This window comes from Lampetra planeri, chromosome 15 (genome assembly GCF_965212315.1).
Source record: "Lampetra planeri chromosome 15, kcLamPlan1.2.h2, whole genome shotgun sequence".
NCBI classification, from domain to species: domain Eukaryota; kingdom Metazoa; phylum Chordata; class Hyperoartia; order Petromyzontiformes; family Petromyzontidae; genus Lampetra; species Lampetra planeri.
Genome location: NC_136121.1, coordinates 5868025 through 5888816, shown reverse-complemented (window position 1 = coordinate 5888816; position 20792 = coordinate 5868025). Strand labels below are relative to the sequence as shown.

The 20792-nt window shown below is 51.5% G+C and overlaps 1 protein-coding gene across 1 annotated transcript in view; it reads right to left on the bottom strand.

The window, feature by feature from the left end:
- The window catches only part of PDGFRA (platelet derived growth factor receptor alpha), a 53654-nt gene extending 33105 nt beyond the window's left edge, over positions 1–20549 (bottom strand). Inside the window, exons 1-2 of the mRNA XM_078600857.1 lie at positions 20263–20549; positions 18882–19269 (exon numbers count right to left, since the gene is read on the bottom strand). The gene's annotated coding sequence lies outside the window, so the exon portion shown is untranslated. The remainder of the gene's footprint in view (positions 1–18881; positions 19270–20262) is intronic.
- Positions 20550–20792: the final 243 nt, after the last annotated feature.

The window sequence follows — 20792 nt, the reverse complement described above, 5'->3', positions numbered from 1 at the left end:
GGGGGGGGGGCAACCGAAATAGCCAGGGAGAGGCGACTTTTGTTGTTGTTGTTGTTGCGAATTCGGTACAAAACAACAACAACAACAGTAAACAAAAACTAAAACCACCGCAATGTTTCAAGAGCCACGGTTGTGCACGTGGTGAGCACGAGGCGACGATGGCGACGACGATGACGACGACGGCGGGGGCGGTCCTTTAATGAATGACGTCACAAAGCGGCCCTTGACGAGCCGCGTGCTGCCCCTATAGGCCCCTCCCTGCACCCAACGTCGCCATTGCGCTCTCAGAGGGGCCAACGTCAGTGGGCGAATATACGAACCGGTTCTGGGCCTCCCCTAGGTCGACTCGACCTAAAACGAGTACCCGGAAGCAGTGCGTTGTGTGCGGTGACGCGATGTTAACTACCTCGCCCGGTGTACAGGAGGTCGTGGGTTCGATCCCGACCCTGACGCCTGCTGCTGTGTATTTGGAGTTTGCGGTGGGACGTGTCGCTTCTGAAAAGCGGCTACGTAGCTCCGTGGACCTTACTTGGTAAAACAAAAAGTAAAAAAAATATAATGTCGCGAACTTCTTTCGCGCCGTACGTAGCCAACCCGTGCTAATCGCAGGCGGCGAGGGTGGGCAGTGGGGTGAGGGGGGTCACAGCCAAAACATCGGCACCGGGGAGACAAAGGCGGTCGGGCGTTGTTTCTGGCCACGGCTGACCCGTCAAAGGTGTTCCGGCAACCGACATCGCCCCGCGAAAGGGGCTCTGCCTCCCTGCCTCGCGTCAGCGGCGAAAAACCTCGTCTGTGCCCCCCCCCCCCCGTGTTTCTCTCTGTGGTTTATTTTTTGTTTAAATTTTTTATTTTCCTTCCTTTAGGCGCGCCTTCAAAGGGTTGCGGCGACTTTTCATTCTCTGAAACGGTTTAGCAAACACGTCTCCGACGGCCGACGGCCGCGTTTGTCATCGTTCGCGGACCGTCCCGTCAAACTCGACTCGTCTTGAAGGTTCTACGGGCTCACTCATCGCTTGCGTCACGAGCCCCAAGTCGCCTCTGCTTCTTCTTCTCCTGCTCCTGCTGCTGCTGCTGCTTCCACGGCGGCTCAAAGGGACGCGAGTTACAGAGCGGCGCGTTCTTCTTTCAACCGCGAAGGGCCGTGGGAGATTTTATATATACACACATACACGTGTGTGTGTGTACGCGCGCGTGTGTGTGTGTATACATGTGTGTGTGTGTGTGGCCATACTTCGCCATGCCCAGGGGAGCGCGGTAGAGTACAACGACTGGTGCTTGGGTTTCATCCGAAACGAAGCAATAACAGAAAACTAAAATACAACAACATGGATCTGAACAACAACAAACAACAACAACAAACAATACAACAACACGGATCTGAATAACAACAACAACAACAACAACAAAGAATTGGCCTAACATCTCGCACGCAAGACCCTCTTGCGAACGAGTCTTGAGACTCGGTGACACTATGCCTGAGTAAATAATGGACATTTTTTTGGTTTTTATAACTAGCAAAGAAGTGGCGTTTCCGTCCAAACCAGTGGTGGAAATTCCACATTACCATGGCGGGGGAAGTACTACAAACTATTCATCGACACTACAGTAATACGTAGTGGGGGGGGGGGGAGGCGGATACGTTCCTGAAATGTGCGACGACGCATATCGAAACGACGTAACATTGAAGCGACTGTACAGGGCAGCAGTGTGTAGATGGGTTGGTGGAGGCAACGGATAACGAGACAGGGCGGGACGACGCTAATCAGGTGGCGATGTGAACAATAAAACGACGACGTATTTGCGAAACGACATAAAAAGGGGGGGGGACTTAACTCGGGCAATTTCCATATTTGCATTTGAATAAATGTAACATTCGTGATTTTCAACAACACATTATACCACGTGTCTGACGTCTACATACACAAACGCTCACGGTCGTGACGAACCCTATATGTAAATTCTGACGATGTTCTAGAAGAATCTCTAGAGGGCCCAAAATAAGCTACACGTACGGTCGAGGGCCTTTGCTTACAGCTTTAATGATATATATTTGAAAATCTGAATCATAAAAAAACCCCCACTGCGGTTACAGCTTTCGGATTTTTCTCGGGACGCTTTAAACCAGGGGTGGGGAACGTCCGGCCCGCGGGCCGTACGAGGCCCCCGAAATCATTTGGTCTCTGGCCCTGCCAAGGCAACCGCAGGCGGGACTCGAAATTCAATAAATCTCGGAGCAAACCTGGAAAAGCAGTTGCGAGAAGCAGCAACACCATCAACACCAGCTAACATCACACGCCTCGTCAAATAGAAGCAGTTCCAGCCATCGCATTAGGGGTGAGTTAATTACATGTTTGACCACATATAACAGGCTAATTTTTAAGTTGATAATGTTGTGTGGCCCGCGAATGATGTTGTTATAAATATCCAAATGGCCCTTGGCAGAGAAAAGTTTCCCCAATTTGCCTGGCGAACGTCGCATGCCACCAACACGTGGAGAGCGAACTTCGCTCCGCCGTCAGGGGGCGCGAGGCGACCGCGGACGTCGAAATGAAAAAGCTTCCAAATCTGAAACGCGTTGTTGTTTTTAATCGTTGTTTGTTGTTGTTTGTCGCAAGGAAGTGAAACGTTTCGAAGTTGAACCGAGTAGCGTGCCCGCCAAGGGACGTGGCATGCGCCTTTGCCTCTGCGTAAGTGGCTCGGGCAGCTGATGGAAGAGGCGTTGAACATCAACTTTGGATATCCAAGGTTGGATATCAGCTGCTTTGGATACCAACGTTGGCTATCAACGTTGCTGCACGAGACCGTGATTCCCGTGGCAAAATAAAACTTTGCCAATGTTTGACAGCCTTGAGTAAGAATGTTTCCACTGCTCAATATTATTGGGTGGGGAGCGTGGAGGGAGGGAGGGGGGGGCACCACGGCTTGGCCCAGTGCTCCTCGCACGGCCCCGTCAACCCAGTGAGCAGATGTTCGATTCCCGACCACGGCCGAACACCAGTGGCGAGCGAGTGAGATCTGAAACGATCCTGAGCTCCGTGCTGTCTCCCCCTTCCTCCCCCCCACCCACCACCGCTTTCCCAACCAACAACACCAACGTAGGCAGGCGTGTGATTGTCGTCCGCCTCTGTTTGATACCGACGGAGCAATAACAGCCAACGCAGACGACGGTCATTCGTCGGAGATAACAACAGCAGCAGCAGCAGCAACAACAACATCATCTGACGTCACGTGCGCTCATCTCCACGAGTCGCTGCTCGTCCGGGCCGCGGTCTGGGGCGAGGGGCGCGCGTCAGCTCATCCAGATGCCGCGTCACCTCTCCTGACTCACCCCTCCGACTTGAACAACACAGATGTCGATTTGATTCGGGCGCATCTTGTGGGCACGCAGAGCCAGCCACCCCCCCCCCTACTCCCCCCCACTCCCCCAGCATTGGCACTCACACGCATGGCGTGATTTGTTCTCCACACCAACTGCTCGCTATTGCCTACGATAATAACATTGCGTCAAGAATGTTTTGCCCGACAGATCCCCAGAGGCAATGGTACCCTCCTTGAAAAAAAAAAGGCCGCTCATTATCTCTTATTGGCAATTTCACGAATGCAACCGATATGATCATCATCGGCAGCAGCCGTGATCGATCCGCTGATGGATGAAGACCTACCCGATACGTTGGTTCAACGTATCATGAATCACAGCTTTGCCATCATCCGGCTAACACTGTGGCTAGGAGATGTTAACTACCTCGCCTGGTGTACAGGAGGTCGTGGGTTCGATTCAGACCCCTGACGATGTATGGCTGCTGTATATTTGGAGTTTGTGTGTCTCTCTCTCATCATCATCAACACGGTGGCTAGGAGATGTTAACTACCTCGCCTGGTGTACAGGAGGTCGTAGGTTCGATTCAGACCCCTGACGATACATGGCTGCTGTATATTTGGAGTTTGTGTGTCTCTCTCTCATCATCATCATCATCACGGTGGCTAGGAGATGTTAACTACCTCGCCTGGTATACAGGAGGTCGTGGATTCGATCCCGATCCTGACGCCTGCTGTATATATGGAGTTTTGCGTCTCTCTCTTTCCCCGTGGTCGCGTGGATTTTTCTCCAGATCCTCCGGTTTCTCCCTCCACATTTAAAATCAACATCACGCGTCTAGAGTTTTTGGCTGCTGTACATTTCCACAGAACCAGCGTTGCCTTTTTTTTATCCCAAACGCTGTTCCAAGAATTTAACTGAAACTAAAACGAACTAAACTAGTTTTTATTTGACCAGGTATGACCCACTCAGCTATGTAGCTCTTTTTCAGAAGCGACCTGCCCACAAATCACCTCTCAGCGAAGCGGCTTATCAACGTGTGGACATTTATCGAAGCCAAATCCTCTAAACGCACGTTTCAAAATAAAAATGTCCACGCCACATCCATCTCCCCTTCATTATTTTACCATCGCAAGACGATCGGAATTAATATTGGGTACCATAATAATATATTATTATTATCATGGACAGGCGTACCTCTAGTGGTAGTGCCTTACGCCAATAACCCCATGCTCCAATGACGCCAGTCTAGCCCTGGCTAGAATCAAGCGTGTGACGACGAAGAGCGCTTAGAGCTGTTGTCCTTCCCCCGCATCTCCGATCACAGCACGGTTGGCTACGAAAGCAGTTCAGCGAACACGCACACAGAGTACGCGCACGGTGCATAGTCCCTGGCGAAAAAGTTTGCGGAGCCAGATGCTCCGAGCATGGCTTGACGTCTAGAAATGCGGCCAGAGTTGGCCACATTCCACTCGACAACGATGCGATATCTGGTACTAGCGCTCTGCGTTCTCAGCCTTATCCGAGGAGGCGCTCTTGTGAGTTTGAGAGAGGTCATAGAGTGTGACCCCAAAGAATTCTTGAAAGTCGCGTGTCTGCGTGCGTGTCTGTGCGCGTCTGTGTGTGTGTCTGTGGGGAGCGGTGGTGTAGCGGTTTAGCGCGTCGCGCTACGAAACCGGCGACCCGAGTTCGATTCTCGCTCGCGGTCAACGCCAGCGACGATCATCTGAACCGGTCCTGGGCGTCCCTTAGGTCGACTCGGCCTCAAATGGGTACCTGAGCAAGCATCGCTACTGGAGAGACAAAGGCGGTCGGGCGGTGTGCTGTCCACCCACCCCCGCGTGTACCCTTCCGACTTTCATCGGTGCTTGCTAACAGCACTTGCCCCAACAGTCTGTTAAAGGCTACACGGGGGATCTTTGTTTGTGAACAAGGGGGGATCCGAACCGGTCCCGTGGGCCTGTGAACATCGGCGCTGGGGAGACAAAGGCGGTCGGGCGTGCTTGTGGTTCTGCCCAAACCAACCCCGCTACGTTCCAGCACCTCGACAGACTATGAAGTGACGCTGGGGGCGGGGCGGGGTGGGGTGGAGAACAAGCAGGTGGGTGATGGGATGAAGGCGGGGGGGGCGGGGCATGGGGTCGTGGGGGGTCGATGGGGGGGGGTGCAGAGGGGAGGGGCTGGAGGGGGCTAAGGGGTGCAGATGCCAGTCACAGAACAAAAACAACCCCCTTCTATCGCCCACCCTCCAAAACGCGCCTTTATGGCCTCGGCGCGAGCCGATGTCTCCACGCCACTCAATCTGTCCCAGGGCTGTGGTGGTGGTGGCGGCGGCGGTGGTGGTGGTGAACACGACCAATTTGTGAGCATATGGACCCAATCCAGGACCGTGTTTTTTTTTAATGTGAATACTGACAAAGAGATTCACCCCCCACCCCCCAAGAGCTGTTAGCGGGCACCTCGTAATGAAGGCCCGCAAGGCGCGCGAGCGGATGGTGCGGTTCAGGGCAATGCCCGGCCGCCTTTGTCTCCCCAGTGCCGATGTGTTGTTAGACACCGCACCAAGTAACCCACTGAAGGCTGAGTCGACCTAGGGGAGGACCGCGGCCACTATGAGCACTGATTGAAGACGCAGCCCCCAGCCGTGCCCCCCGATGAAGATTCTGCGCGGATTTGCCCTTTGACCCGAGGCACCGTGAATTCTACCCCACCAACTCAACGGATATCAAGAAGCTCAGCAGGGTATTTTTGGAGCCTGGTTCAGTGCGTGGCGAGGCGGCCACCGGGCACGACAGACAGTTGCTACAGGCAGCAATGTGAAGGAGAGCAGAGAGTAGTGGAGTGAATAAAAAAGCCACGTTGTTGTACCGTACCACTACGTTCTCGCGTCCACGCCCCCCGCACCAGGATGCCGGGGTAGTGGAGGAGGTGGCCAAAGGATGTGTTAGTTCGGCAACGGATTGGTCAATCTATCTGTGCAGAGCCGTGAGTGCATCCCTCTCGTGTGCGCGATGGGGGCTCTCTCTCTCTCTCTCACCGGGGGCTCTCCAGCCTCCTCCTCCTCGCACACGAAAGTTCGCGAACGGCATCGGCCAAACATCGCGATGCAGGACCCTCCTGAGCACGAGCCTCGAGACTCGGCGAGGCATTTGTTTAAACACTTGTAAACAAGTTTAAACACGTAGGCTTTCGCGACCAATATTATGCACAAGAGGGTTTTTTTTTTGGGGGGGGGGGGGGTTAGAAGGCGATCTAACCCAACAATCTCTATTATGGACTTGCCAACGACCCTGAAGTGTAACATATTCTCACAATAATAACGACGGGAAATTAGTGGCGCAATAGAACCCGGCCACCCGGGTTCGATTCCCGGCCAGGGCAGCATCGGTGGCGATGGTCATCCGAATCACTCGACACGTGCCTGCCATAAACAAGGGTCGTCCGTGTCTGCCTCGAAAGGTCAACTTCGCACGCCGTGTACATATCATCAGCACAGGGGGTGGCGGCGGGGGGGGGGGGGGGGGGGGGTGGGGGGGGGAGAGACAAAGGCGGCCGGGCGTGGTGTTGTGCTGTTGCACCTGGGCTCCAGCAACGGGCACGTGCGCGCGTCTGAAGCGACAACGCGCGCGGGTCGTGATGACACCGGGGGATGGTGGCGTTCACAGCGCGCGTGAGCTTCGCAAACAGCTCCCCGGACAAAAAAAAACCACACACATACAGGGACGGAGGCCCAAACAATACTCTTTGGTTCTTTCGGTAAAGTCACGTGGGTAATAAAATAAATTTGTGATTTATTTTAAATAAATTTGTGATTTATTTAATTTTCTACCTACGTGACCTTTTCCGAAAGAACCAACGAGTATGGATTCCTGCAGTCACGAAAGCTTCAAATCAAGATTGGATCAAACAATGTTCAATTGCCCGCTTGTCATATTCTTTGGATTATAAGATGCAATTTACACCACCCACCCACCCACAAATCCACCCACCTCCCCCCCACACACCCCCCTCCCCCACCTCACTTCCCTCCCCTGTGGTTTAAAAAACAAACGTTGGGGTGGGTGCGTCTTATAATCCGCCTTTGTCTCCCCCCCAGTGGCGATGTTTACACACCGCACCAGGTGCTCATTTGAGGCTGAGTCAACCTTGGGGAAGCCCATGACCTGTTCAGATAATTGTCACTGGGTGTTGACGGCCGTGAGCGGGCTAACCGCTCCACCACCGCTCCACACATCGCACACACACACAACAACAATAACAACAGCAGACTACATTCGCCCCTAAGTGGCGGTGGCGTCACCACGGCGCTCGTGCCAGGCTATGTGCACGTCGAGGCCACACGCACAGACACACGCGCACACACACAAACACTAATAAACAAACACAAGTCGCTTAAATTAGGTTGGCCGTAAATACCGACCACGCGTGTTTGTTGTGTCTCATCAGCGAGAGGCAGCTGCCTTGGCCACACGCACGCTCCCATATATTTATGGAGCTTTCTACACAAGCATTGCCTATTTGCCTGGGAATAGGGGGGCCTCCTCCCCCCGAGCCCCCCACCACCCCCCCCCGTTTTGTCGAAGGATTAACTCACCAGTCACATCGAGCAGTCGATAGCGGTCCCGAGTTTTCGCTTGCTTAAGTTTAAATAAAGGATCGCTCGATAGTATTGGGCCGCAGTAACAATGCCAACGATGATCATTTGATTTTGCCTATAGAGAAAACGCAATCGCGTGCGTTGATGATCCGATTTGACATATCCACATTAACACTCTTAGGTTTTTTCGGTAAAGTCACGTAGGTAAAAATAAAGAATAAAATAATATACATAATAATAGAAATAAAATAATAAATCACGACGTTTCGGAGGTAACACAAGTCTCCGTCATCAGGTGGACGTGATTTATTAATTTATTTCGATTATTATTTAGATTATTTGATTATTTATTTGAATTTTTTTACCTACGCTACTTTACCGAAAAAATCTAAGAGTATGAATTCCTTGCAGTCAGTCACGAAAGCTTCCATTCTAGAATTAATATCCACATTAAGTCAATGAAGTATTTGATGGGTTAATTGGCTGACGGATGTATGTGCGCATGAAATCATTGACTTGCAAATGTGACACTGTACTCAGCTAACAGCTACGCCATAGCTTCTCACCACATTCACACGAAACAGAGACACAAAGATCCCCCGTATAGCCTGAACCCACTGTTGGGGCAAGTGCTGTTAGCGAGCAGCACCTATGAAGGCCGGCACTGTGGCACACGAGGGGGTGGGTGCCCAACATCTCCTCGATGGCGATGTTTACTTACACACAGCACCAGGTACTCATTTGAGGCTAAGTCGACTTAGGGGAGGCCCAAAACCGGTTCAGATGATCTCCACACACACACACATTCCCCACACACACACACTCACAAACACACATTCACACACACACACGCCAATTACACACTCTCACCACACGCTACTGCGTCCTGGTCAGGGGATGAACTCTGAAAATGATAATTGTTTTTTTACCCTTCTATCTGGCAACAAAACTGACACCTTTTTACAAGGAGTCATGTTTACATAGACCACAATACCTGCAGTCATAATGCAAACAAAGACATAACTCTGATAATGTGCACTGTCCTTGAAGTTGATTGGTCCACACCCGTCATCTGGTCCAACCCATGTGAGACTAGGCTCTAAGGAAAGCTGTCTCGGGTGTGGACCAATCAACTTCAAGGACAGTGCACATTATCAGAGTTATGTTTTTTGTTTGTATTATGACTGCAGGTATTGTGGTCTATGCAAACATGACTCCTTGTAAAAAGGTGTCAGTTTCGTTGCCAGATAGAAGGGTAAAAAAACAATTATCATATTTTTACTGGCAAATGAGGTTCCCATAGTGTAAACTCTGAAAATGTTAACCTCAGAGGCGGCGCTCGGAGCGAAATTCGCTGCCCACTGGCTCGAACGTCACACGCGGCAGGAGGCGGACTACTCGGTCCGCCGATGGCGAGTTTGTGAGTAGTGCGGCAGCGTTCAGCGTTCAGCACGAGTCTCAGAGCGCAGAGGGTGACCCCAGACCATGCGAGTGACACCAATCAGCATCCGTCGCTCCGTAATTTTGGAGGGGTTTGGCCGGAGGGGTGCGGGGGGGAAGAGTTGGTGCTAAAATAATATCATTGTTGATTTTCAGATTTATTCCGGTGACTGTACAAAGAGGCAAGGCCGTAGCCATGGAGTCAACATTGGGGGGGGGGGGGGGGGGCAAATCTTCCAGAGGGTCTGGGGGTCCCCCCCCCAGAAAAAAAAAAATCTAAATTTGAAAACGAATTTCCTGCCTAAAATATAAAAAAATTCACTAACACACGGGATGGACTTTTTATTTTATTTTTTACAATAATGTCTAATGGTGTATTGTATTACATTGCTCTGTTTTTTCTTTTTGACCTTTTTTTGTTTCGTTGTATGTAATGGCAGAGATTAGGGATTAATAAAGTACAACCATAACCACAATCATATATACAAAAATCTATGCATTGTTATATGAAGACATGTCCAGATATTGTGGCCAAGGTTTAGCAAATTGTTATTTTATTTCCATAGCATAGCAATTTTTTATATTGTTTATAGAAAAATATTCGGGGGGGGGGGGCATTTTCAGCATATTTGAATATTGGGGGGGGGAGATGTCCCCCCCAATATATATTATAATTACGGCCTTGCAAAGCGGAGACAACTCTATCGCTATGACATTTCAGCTCTAACCGCTGCACCACCGCTCCCCACACCAGCACCACAACCCCCCCGCATCTCAAACCTCGGACCGATGAAACTTCACGCTTGCTTACACACATCGGCGCAAACAACACTTCTGCGCGAATCGACTCTTCGCAAACTTTACGCGCGATAAAACTTCTTCCCACAAAGTCTGTACTCTGGAGGAGCTCCACATCGCTGCTGCTGCTGCAGCAGGCAAAGCCACGCTTCTGTGTTCTCTATAAATATATATTTTTAAAGTTGAGATGTGTTTTTTTCCATTTTTTTTCTGGCCAGAGCAAGCATTTCCGCCACTGCAGCCCTCGCATCTGGAACCCATTTAAGGCCGGGGGGGGGGAGGGGGGGTCCTAGCCTCGTGCTAATTTCTCCCTCCTCTCCTCCCCGACAGCTCCATCAGCCGGGCATTGATTTGTCATCTGGCCCAGGACTTTTGACGACGACTACGACGACGACGACGTTCCTGCGCTCGGTGTTAGTGTCCGTGAGTTTGTCCGAGAGGGTCTTTGCGTGTGTGTGCGTGTGTATGCGTGTGTATGCGTATGTGTGTGTGTGCGTGTGTGTGCGTGTGTATGCGTGTGTGTGTGCGTGTGTGTATGTGTGCGTGTGTGTGCGTGTGTATGCGTGTGTATGCGTGTGTGTGCGTGTGTGCGTGTGTGTGTATGTGTGTGTGCGTGTGTGCGTGTGTATGCGTGTGTGTGCGTGTGTGTGTGTATACATGTGTGCGTGTGTGTGTATGTGCGTGCGTGTGTGTGTATGCGTGTATGCGTGTGTGTGCGTGTGTGTGTGTGTCTGTGTGTGTGTGGAAGCGGTAGTGTAGTGGTCAGCGCGCTGCGCTACGAACCTTGCTACCCGAGTTCGATTCCCGCTCACGGCCCACACCAGTGACGATCATCTGAACCGGTCATGGTCCTCCCCTAGGTCAACTCAACCTCAAATGAGTACCTGGTGCGGTGTGTAAACATCGCCACCGGGGAGACAAAGGCGGCCGGGCGTGGTGCTGGCCACCCACCCCCTCGTGTGCCGTTCCGGCCCTCATTTGTGCTTCTCGCTAACAGCACTTGCCCTCACAGTCTAATGCAGGCTATACGGGGCATCTTTGTCTTTGTGGGGAGCGGTGGCGTAGCGGTTAGTGCGCTACGCTACCAACCCAGCGACACGACTTAAACTATTACTAAACAAACATGTTCATCAGCTGAGGCCCACTGAGCTAAACAGCGATTTGTTTCAGAAGCGACCTGGCAGTTACTAGTACTGAACAATCTATACAACGAAAGACAAATACAAGGGTTGCCCGTGTAGCCTACACGTGACGTTGTGGCAAGTGCTGTTAGCGATCACCTATGAAGGCGATCATGGCCGCGAGAGGGGTTGGTGTAAATGTTGACTTAAAGCTTTCGTGACTGCAGGAATTCATATCCCTTGGGTCTTTCGGCAAAGTCACGTGGATAGCGCAGCGCGCTAACCGCTGCACCACCACTCCCGCGCAATAATAGCATAATAACAATCATCATCATAAAAGCAACAACGAAACTCTATCACAAACAGGTGGGCGATGGGTCTGTGTGTGGTGTCCCTCGTGTGCCTTTAATGAAATGCGCCGTGCGAGAGTCAAAGTGAGTTGGAGGAGGCGTGGGGAGAGCGAGAGAGCGAGGGAGGGAGGGGAGGGGAGGGAAGCGCTCCCCTCGGGGCTGACGCGAGTGGGACGCTGAAGGGACGCCGCTCCCTCCCTCCCTCCCTGACTCGCTCCCTCCACTCAGCCCCCCTCCACTCAGCCCCCCTCCCCACAGCTCCCTCTATGCACGTGCGCGCGCGCGTGCATGTGTGTGTGGAGTGCGCGTGTGTGCGTGCGTGTGTGCGTGAGTGTGTGTGTGCGTGAGTGTGTGTGAGTGTGTGCGTGCGTGTGTGCGTGACTGCGTGTGTGCGCGTGTGCGTGACTGCGTGTGTGTGTGCGTGCGTGTGTGCGTGCGTGTGTGCGCGTGTGCGTGAGTGCGTGCGTGTGTGCGTGAGTGTGTGTGCGTGAGTGTGTGTGTGTGTGCGTGAGTGTGTGTGTGCGTGAGTGTGTGTGTGCGTGAGTGAGTGTGTGTGTGCGTGAGTGTGTGTGTACGTGGCACAGTAGGGGGCACAGGTGCTGCATCAGCCAGTCATCTCAGTCATCTCAGCCAGTCGACCCGCGGCACCTGGGTCTGCCCCGTTACCTCCTGCCAGCGGGCGTTCGACACTTCACGTGGCTTCAACGTACACCTAACCTGGCACAAGCGTCGTGGTGACGTCACCGCCACTTAGTGGCGAATGGCGGTTGTTGTTGTTTGGATGTGTGTGTGTAGCGAGCGGTAGTGTAGCGGTCAGTACAGCCTTAACATACTGTAGGGGCAAGTGCTGTTAGCGAGCACCTATGAAAGGGGGTGGGTGGCCAGCACCATGCCCGGCCGCCTTTGTCTCCCCAGTGGCAATGTTTACACACCGCACCAGGTACTCATTTGAGGCTGAGTCGACCCAGGGGAGGCCCAGGACCGGTTCAGATAATCGTCACTATAATTATCTGAATCGAACCCAGAACGGCAGGTTCGTAGCGCAGTGCGCTAACCGCTACACCACCGCTCCCCCCCCACACTCATGCACACACACAACCATACACACACACGGACATTCGCTCTCTCACATCTACACACGCGCCTCGGCATTGCGGGCATCAGCCTGCGTGTCTGTGATTGTGTGGGCTCGCCCGAGGAGCTGACGACACCGTTGTTATTAAATAGCAGTACCTCGCCAGATGTTCGCATTAGACACACACGTGGACGCACACACACGCACACACAGGGACACACACACACACAACAAAAACAAACACACACACACAGTCAAGGAGGACACGCACACACAGACAAATATTCCCCGTGTAGCCTTAACAGACAGTTGGGGGCAAGTGCCGTTAGCTAGTAGCACCTGTGAATGCCGTAACGACACGCACACACACGGACACACGCGGGGACATACAGACACACACCCATGGCTCCTAGCCGCTAGCAGAGCCTCCCACGACCCCCAGCGGCGCTAACCCTCATCCCCCTCATCCCCCTCATCCCCCCATCCCCCTCAACCCCTTCAACCACCCCCAACTCGCCCCCCCCCCCGCGACGCGCCTCATTCGCAATTAAAATCCGGCAGGCGCCTTCTGCTAACGTGACTGACACGTGCAGAGCAGACAGGCATATGGGCAGACACACACACGCAGACTTACGTACAGACACACTCGCAGACACACGCACAGACTTACGTACAGACACACTCGCAAACTTACGTACAGACACACGCGCAGACACACGCACAGACTTACGTACAGACACACACACGCAGACTTACGTACAGACACACACGCAGACACACACACGCAGACTTACGTACAGACACACACGCAGACACACGCACATACTTACGTACAGACACACGCGCAGACACACGCACAGACTTACGTACAGACACACGCGCAGACACACGCACAGACTTACGTACAGACACACGCGTAGACTTACGTACAGACACACACGCAGACTTACACACAGACAGACGCGCAGGAACACACAGACACACGCACAGACACGCGTACACAGACACACGTCGAATTACATCTACCCAGAGACTTACAGACAGATTTATACATCCAAACAGAGACATGCGTCTACACGCACAGGCACAGACTCACACCGGCTCCGTGCAGTCGCCTCGGCTGCAGGGGCAACTGCCGTTAGCGAGCTCCCATCAAGGCCGACGAAACACACGAGGGGGCGGTGTGGCGAGTTTTCCATTGCGCGCGAGCACACGTGGCAATTGGGAAGCGTAACGTGAGCGAACGTCGTCGATTTCGGCCAGAAAGTCGTCTCTGCCTCCCACCGAATGATGCCATTGGGCGAGTTGAGGCTCAGGGACGATCCCTCTCGATCTGGTGGCTACGTGCACGGAGCCGCATCATCTCTACATAACAAAAAGGCTCAGTCCCTTTGACACGCACCTTTACATCATCCGCAACTAGTTTACACAACAAAGGCTCATTCCTAACAGCGTGCTTCAGCCGCACCGAACCTCACAAAAAAAATATTCAGGGCCTACCTTGGCTCCTCCCACCCTCAACCAGTATATATACAAATACTGTTTCTTGGAATTTAACTCACTTGATACAGCAATCGTGCTGTGACGGTTCCACCTGAAGACGGAAGCTTGTGTTGCCTCCGAAACGTCGTGATTTTTATTTTATTTTTATTTTACTTTTATTGATTTTTATTTTTTACCTACGTGACTTTACCGAGTAAACAAGTATAACCCGTAAAAACAAAGTTTTTCACTATAAATCCTTTATATGCGTGGCGGCTAGAGTCCTCTCGTCCTCTGGCTTGAGATGGCTGCCACCTATGGGTCAGATGATTGCCTGCCACCATTAAGCAATTGGTAATTAAATATAATATTTTTGTCCTAAAAAGTGTAAAATTTTGGGAAAATTTTTTCACGAACATTAATTGTCACGCACAACGAGTCTGTGTGCAAAATGTCAGCTCGATTGGATGACGGGAAGTGGGTTAAAAAACGACCGAAAGATTTGCACGGTCGTAAACAAGCAAGCAAGCAAACAAGCGCGCAAGTGAACTTAATATAAAGGATTTAAAAACCTAAGAATATGAATCCTTGCAGTCACGAAAGCTTAAAATCTAGAATTACGTGCACGGAGGTCGAACCCAGGTCACCGGGAGTGGCACCGTGAGCGCAGAATCATCAACGCGCCACCTCCCTTGCCACGAGAGCAGCCAGAGACAAAGGTCCCCCGTGTAGCCGACGCAGACTTTAGGGGGCAAGTGTCGTTCGCGAGCTCTTGTGATGCGGCCAGCACAGCGCCTGGCCCCCCAAAAACGGTCTCCTCGGTGCCGATGTTTTAAGGCTGAGTCGACCTAGGCGAGGTCCAAGACCGGTTCGCAATTTTCGTCGCTGATGTTGGCCGAGAATTGGAACGCCAGCTCGTCGGGATCGTAGCGCGGTGCGCTAACCGCTGTGCCACCGCTCCTCCACATTCGCGTAGACAGTACTGGCACGTACATGCATACGTCTACACGTGCATGCAGTACACGTACATACATATACACGTACGGGCAGTACACGTACATACATATACACGTAGGGGCAGTACACGTACATACATATACACGTACGGGCAGTACACGTTCATACGAAGTGTTCAACCCGTAGAGATTTTGGGGCTAACTGCGCAGGAACAGATGTCACACACAGATTCAATAATCACATCGGAAATATTCACTTGCTTCAACACAGCTCGTACTGTGACCATAAACTATTGATGTGTGTGTAGTGTAGTGTATAGTGTAGTGTGTAGTGTAGTGTAGTGTGTAGTGTACGCATACAATTATATGTGTGTAGTGTAGTGTGTAGTGTAGTGTGTAGTGTAGTGTGTAGTGTAGTGTGTAGTGTATGCATACAATTATATGTGTGTGTAGTGTAGTGTAGTGTGTAGTGTATGCATACAATTATATGTGTGTAGTGGAGTGTGTAGTGTAGTGTGTAGTGTAGTGTGTAGTGTACACATACAATTATGTGTGTAGTGTAGTGTGTAGTGTAGTGTGTAGTGTACACATACAACTATGTGTGTGTAGTGTAGTGTGCAGTGTAGTGTGTAGTGTAGAGTGTAGTGTACACATACAACTATGTGTGTGTAGTGTAGTGTGTAGTGGAGTGTGTAGTGTAGTGTGTAGTGTAGTGTGTAGTGTATAGTGTGTAGTGTAGTGTGTAGTGTACACATAAACAACACGTCGCGAGGGAAAATGAAATGTGCCCGGGCTCAACGAGTCTCGACCGGTCAACGAGGACCGTGGATTTGTTTCAAGATGACGTCGTCACCCCCGTGACTGCAGGAAATCATATTCTGTGGATCTTTCGGTAAAGTCACGTGGATGGTAAGAACGAAAGTCAATAAAAATGTAAAACTACCACGTTTCGTTCACAACAGAAGCGATCGTCATCCTCCTGATCCTCCCGATGACGATCGCTTGTGTTGTGATCGAAACGTAGTAGTTTTTATTTTACTTAATTTTTTTCTATCTACGTAACTTCATCGAAAGATCCACAGAAAGTGTCACCGTCCTTTACAACCCCACTCCGGCCACAAGCGCGCGAGCCAATTGAGATTCGGTTAAAGAAAACGTTAACGAAACGTAATTCTACGTCCAAACGTAGTGTTTTAAAAATAAAATAAAAGTTATGATATCTAGTCGGGAAGGAAACGGAGTACGGAGATGGAGCGACGAACATTACAGTTCGTGTCCAGGTGTTCGACGGATTATTACAGAATCAGAAAATGTGTTTATACAGGAGGATGAATCCGATGAACTAGAAAGCTTTTTTCCACAGACATCCAGTATCGTGAGAGGTTCGGGGAGGCCTTCATCCAGCAGTCGATTGCCCATGACCGATGAGATATTTTTCGATGCACAGCCCGATTGTTAAACCACTTCTGGGTGAAGGTCTCACCCATGCCGTTGTTTGACCATACTTCACCACGCTGGTCAGTGTGGCTTGGACCGGTTCTGACATCACTCGCCACTGACGCGTTATGAGCCGTGATCGGGAATCGAACTCAAGTCGCCGGTCCTCCTAAACGAATTCCCTCTCCTTATCGTGACCAGTAGAAAAAAACATACACATATACGTAGCCTCGAATCGCGTCTATTAAATTCACACACTTCGTACGCACCGCGGAGTGATCCAGAAAGTAGTGCGCGCTAGAGAAGAACTCAGTGCCTTCCCCCGAGACTTATAAAGTCTCCTGGGGCCGATCCTACTACCCAACAAAACTTGTTTAAGTTTGGGTCAAACAAATATCATCGATGGAATTTTTTTTTATCAACGTCTAACTTATCATTCGAGTAATCGATTCATGAAAAAAACAATTAGGGCATCCCTCCATTCTCAATCGACTGCTGAATAAAAGGCCTTCCAGCCCCGTATCGGTCAATGGAAAGTTGCTGGGTCATACTTCCCTGCGAGCTGCTCAAGGTTGGTGGAGTTGGGGGGGGGTGACCGGCTCACAATTCACTCGCAACCGATGTTAAGAGACCTGGCCAGGGAATCGAACTCGGGGTTCCGCGGGGATCAGTAGCGTGGGGCGCACCACAGAGCCCCGTTTTTCGACACTGAATCGTTATGAAACTGCCCGGCGGTCAGGGGTAGCCGCGCGTTTTGTATGTTTCGAGAGGCATCGCATCCGCTGGCAGGACGCACGCACCACGCGGCACCGCCCGCTAAAGTTTTAAAACAAGGCGATGGTTTAAGTCTGGAACTCTAATGATTATTTTTTATATAGCGACGGTTAACGTTGATGACCCATTATGTCCTTTTTTCGTTATACAGGAAAGTCCCAACTGAGTCTGCAGACTCGTTCTTTGTACGCGCGGGTCTTGCATTTCTTTGTTAAAACACATTGTTGCAATATCACGGACTGTATCTCAAACGTATAGACTGTACAACGCCAAAGTTTAGACGCGTGAATCGATCATCGCTCCCAGGGTCACGGGGCTTTATTTACTGAAACGTTTCAACCTCATAATATCAAAATATGAAAAAAAAACGAAACTATGGCTTTTCAATTCCCATTTAAGTCGTGGGTTTCGCGCGCTGTCCTACGAACCTGGAAGCGCTAAGTTCGATTCGTGGCCCACGGCCATCATCAGTGGCACCGTCTCATCTGACCCGATGCTGGCATCACCCCTCTGTTTCGCTAACCCGCGCGCGCACCAGCGTGGTGAAGTATGGTCAAACGACACGGCTTAGGCTAGGCGCGAAGACAGAAATGGATTGGTGCATTTTCAAAAGCAATATTAATTATTTTTATATTCATTATTCGTTAGAGAGCGCAGAGAGAGACCAGCACCTCCAATTAGCACGGTTGGCTACGTACGGTGCGAAAGAAGTTCAATATAAATCCTGCCCATGGACTCAACACTACCCATAGACTCAACACTGCCCATAGGCTCAACACTGCCCATAGACTCAACACTGCCCATAGGCTCAACACTGCCCATAGACTTAACACTGCCCATAAACTCAACACTGCCCATAGACTCAACACTGCCTATAGACTCAACACTACCCATAGACTCAACACTGCCCATGGACTCAACACTACCCATAGACTCAACACTGCCCATAGACTCAACACTTCCCATAGACTCAACACTACCCATAGACTCAACACTACCCATAGACTCAACACCGCCCATAGACTCAACACTGCCCATGGACTCAACACTACCCATAGACTCAACACTGCCCATAGACTCAACACTTCCCATAGACTCAACACTACCCATAGACTCAACACTACCCATGGACTCAACACTACCCATAGACTCAACACCGCCCATGGACTCAACACTACCCATAGACTCAACACTACCCATAGACTCAGCACTGCCCATGGACTCAACACTGCCCATAGACTCAACACTGCCCATAGACTCAACACTACCCAAAGACTCAAAACTGTCCATATACTCAACACTGCCCATAGACTCAAAACTACCCATAAACTCAACACCGCACCTCCGATGAGCGCGGTTGGCACCGTACGGTGCGAAATAAGTTCAACGTGAAACCGGACAAGTAGGCGCAGTGGTCGTGAGTGCGGCGATGTCGATCGAATACCGTCGATGGATCATTGCATCGCCGCCCGACAGGCGCGCGTGTGGCGAACAAGCGTGTGGCGATGCTTCTTGGGAGGCGACAAACGACTCACCTTAGGCGCACGAAGCGTCGGCAGTGTCGTACCCCCTCGTTCGGTCGCGACGGACAACTCCAAGAAGAACGAACACAAAAAAAGTGTCGTGATCTTCGCAAAAACGGCTCTTCGCCACGTCTTCCGCTGCTTCTTGAGATTGTTTCAAACTCTCTCTCCCACCCCCCCCCCTACACACCACCGTATTTATAAAGAAGTATTCAGAGCGCCTTCACAACACTGAACCCAAAATCCCAGATCCGAGATTGTCGGGAAAATCTTCAAAACCGTTCTCGAATTCTGCACCGCGAAGCGTCGACACGCTCCCGCCCGCCACCCCAAACCAACTTGGACGGCTACCAACCGAGCCGAGCTCCGGGAGGGGAGAAGACGGGCGCCTCGGGCACAGCTGAAGGTGGAGAGGGAGAGACAAAGAGGGGGGCATGAGCATCACAAGCCGTGAGACGCGAGGGATGTTTCAGCCGACGCTCCACTCCCGCGTAGGAGTCTCGCTCTTACGCGAGACTCGCTGCACTTAGACGCAGAGAGAGAGAAACAGCGTCAGGCTCGTTCCGTGCCTCCTCCTCCTCGTCTCGCTATGCCAAGCACACCCCCCTCTCTCTCTTCCCAACTCAGTGGCTGCGCGTGTTGCTGCTGCTGCTACTGATGATGTGTGAGCACGTTTTGGTGAGCCCGCGGTCACGCGTCAAACTCAATCGAGCGTCGGCCACACTGACGACAGACTAACGCGGTGGGTCTCAGATCACCCTATTGTTGGATCGAATGGATTTCCGCCCATTGGAATTAATCTTCAATCGCGCCTTGCTGCCACTGCCGCTGCTGTGTTTGAATAGCTCCTCATTGATGAGTCACGGTCCGGAGTTGAACTCGATCATTAACGCCGGGATTTCCGTGTGTGTATTGGCGCTGAGAATGATTGGGCTGCCTGGTTCGTCATTAATTTTTTTTTTGATTGACGACTGTTATCCTCCCGAACTAATTGCTGATTTGGGTGGACGTAATCTCTCGCCTTCGCGTTGGTTTAAATGGGTTCTCACACACACGAGCACATATTGACACAGCACTTACACGTGTGTGTGTGTGCGTTCCGATGTGTTAACATACAATGCATCGGCACCGTTAATCTTACAGGGTAAAACCCAACGACTACAACAACAACAACAACAACAACTCTCCCACATTCATCGATAACACTGGCGTTAAAGAAACAAACATTTATCCTCATCGCGCTGCAGATGACGTTCCGTGCAAGGGCCCTTTTTCATCGCAGATAAATATCCCCTCCCCCCCCCAGCAGCTCCAAAAGTCCTACTACAACAAGTTCGGAAACATAAAAAAAAACGTCGCGAAAAGTCTCGTGCGATGCACGCACCGTTATTACCTTTGGTGCGCGTGTCTCTCCCGCTCCGCGTGTCTCTTCCCGTGTCTCTCTTGCTCCGCGTGTCTCTTCCCGTGTCTCTCTTGCTCCGCGTGTCTCTTCCCGTGTCTCTCCCGCTCCGCGTGTCTCTTCCCGTGTCTCTCCTGCTTCTCTTAGCGTGTCGCGCTCCTAAGGCGACGGCGCAGCGCGGTCTCGCTCCGAGCCACCGCTCCACGTGAAAGCTCCCGGGGCTCAGCCAGTAATTGAATCCATCTCGCCGTTCGCACGACGCGAGTCGAGAGAGAGAGGAGGAGGGGGGGTGAGCTTGAGGAGGGAGGAGGAGCGAGAAGGAGGGAGGAGAGAGAGAGAGAGAGCGATTCCCCCCCCCACCTCTTACTCCCGACAACGCACAAAACCAATCATCTGGTTTGCGTAAAACATTTCGGGAAATGAAGGCGAGCGGGTGGGTGGGAGCGCGAACCTCCGTTTCAAAATAAGAGTCCCTCCCCCCCCTCCTCCTTCTCCCCCCGCAGCGCCCCTTCAACTTCCCTCGC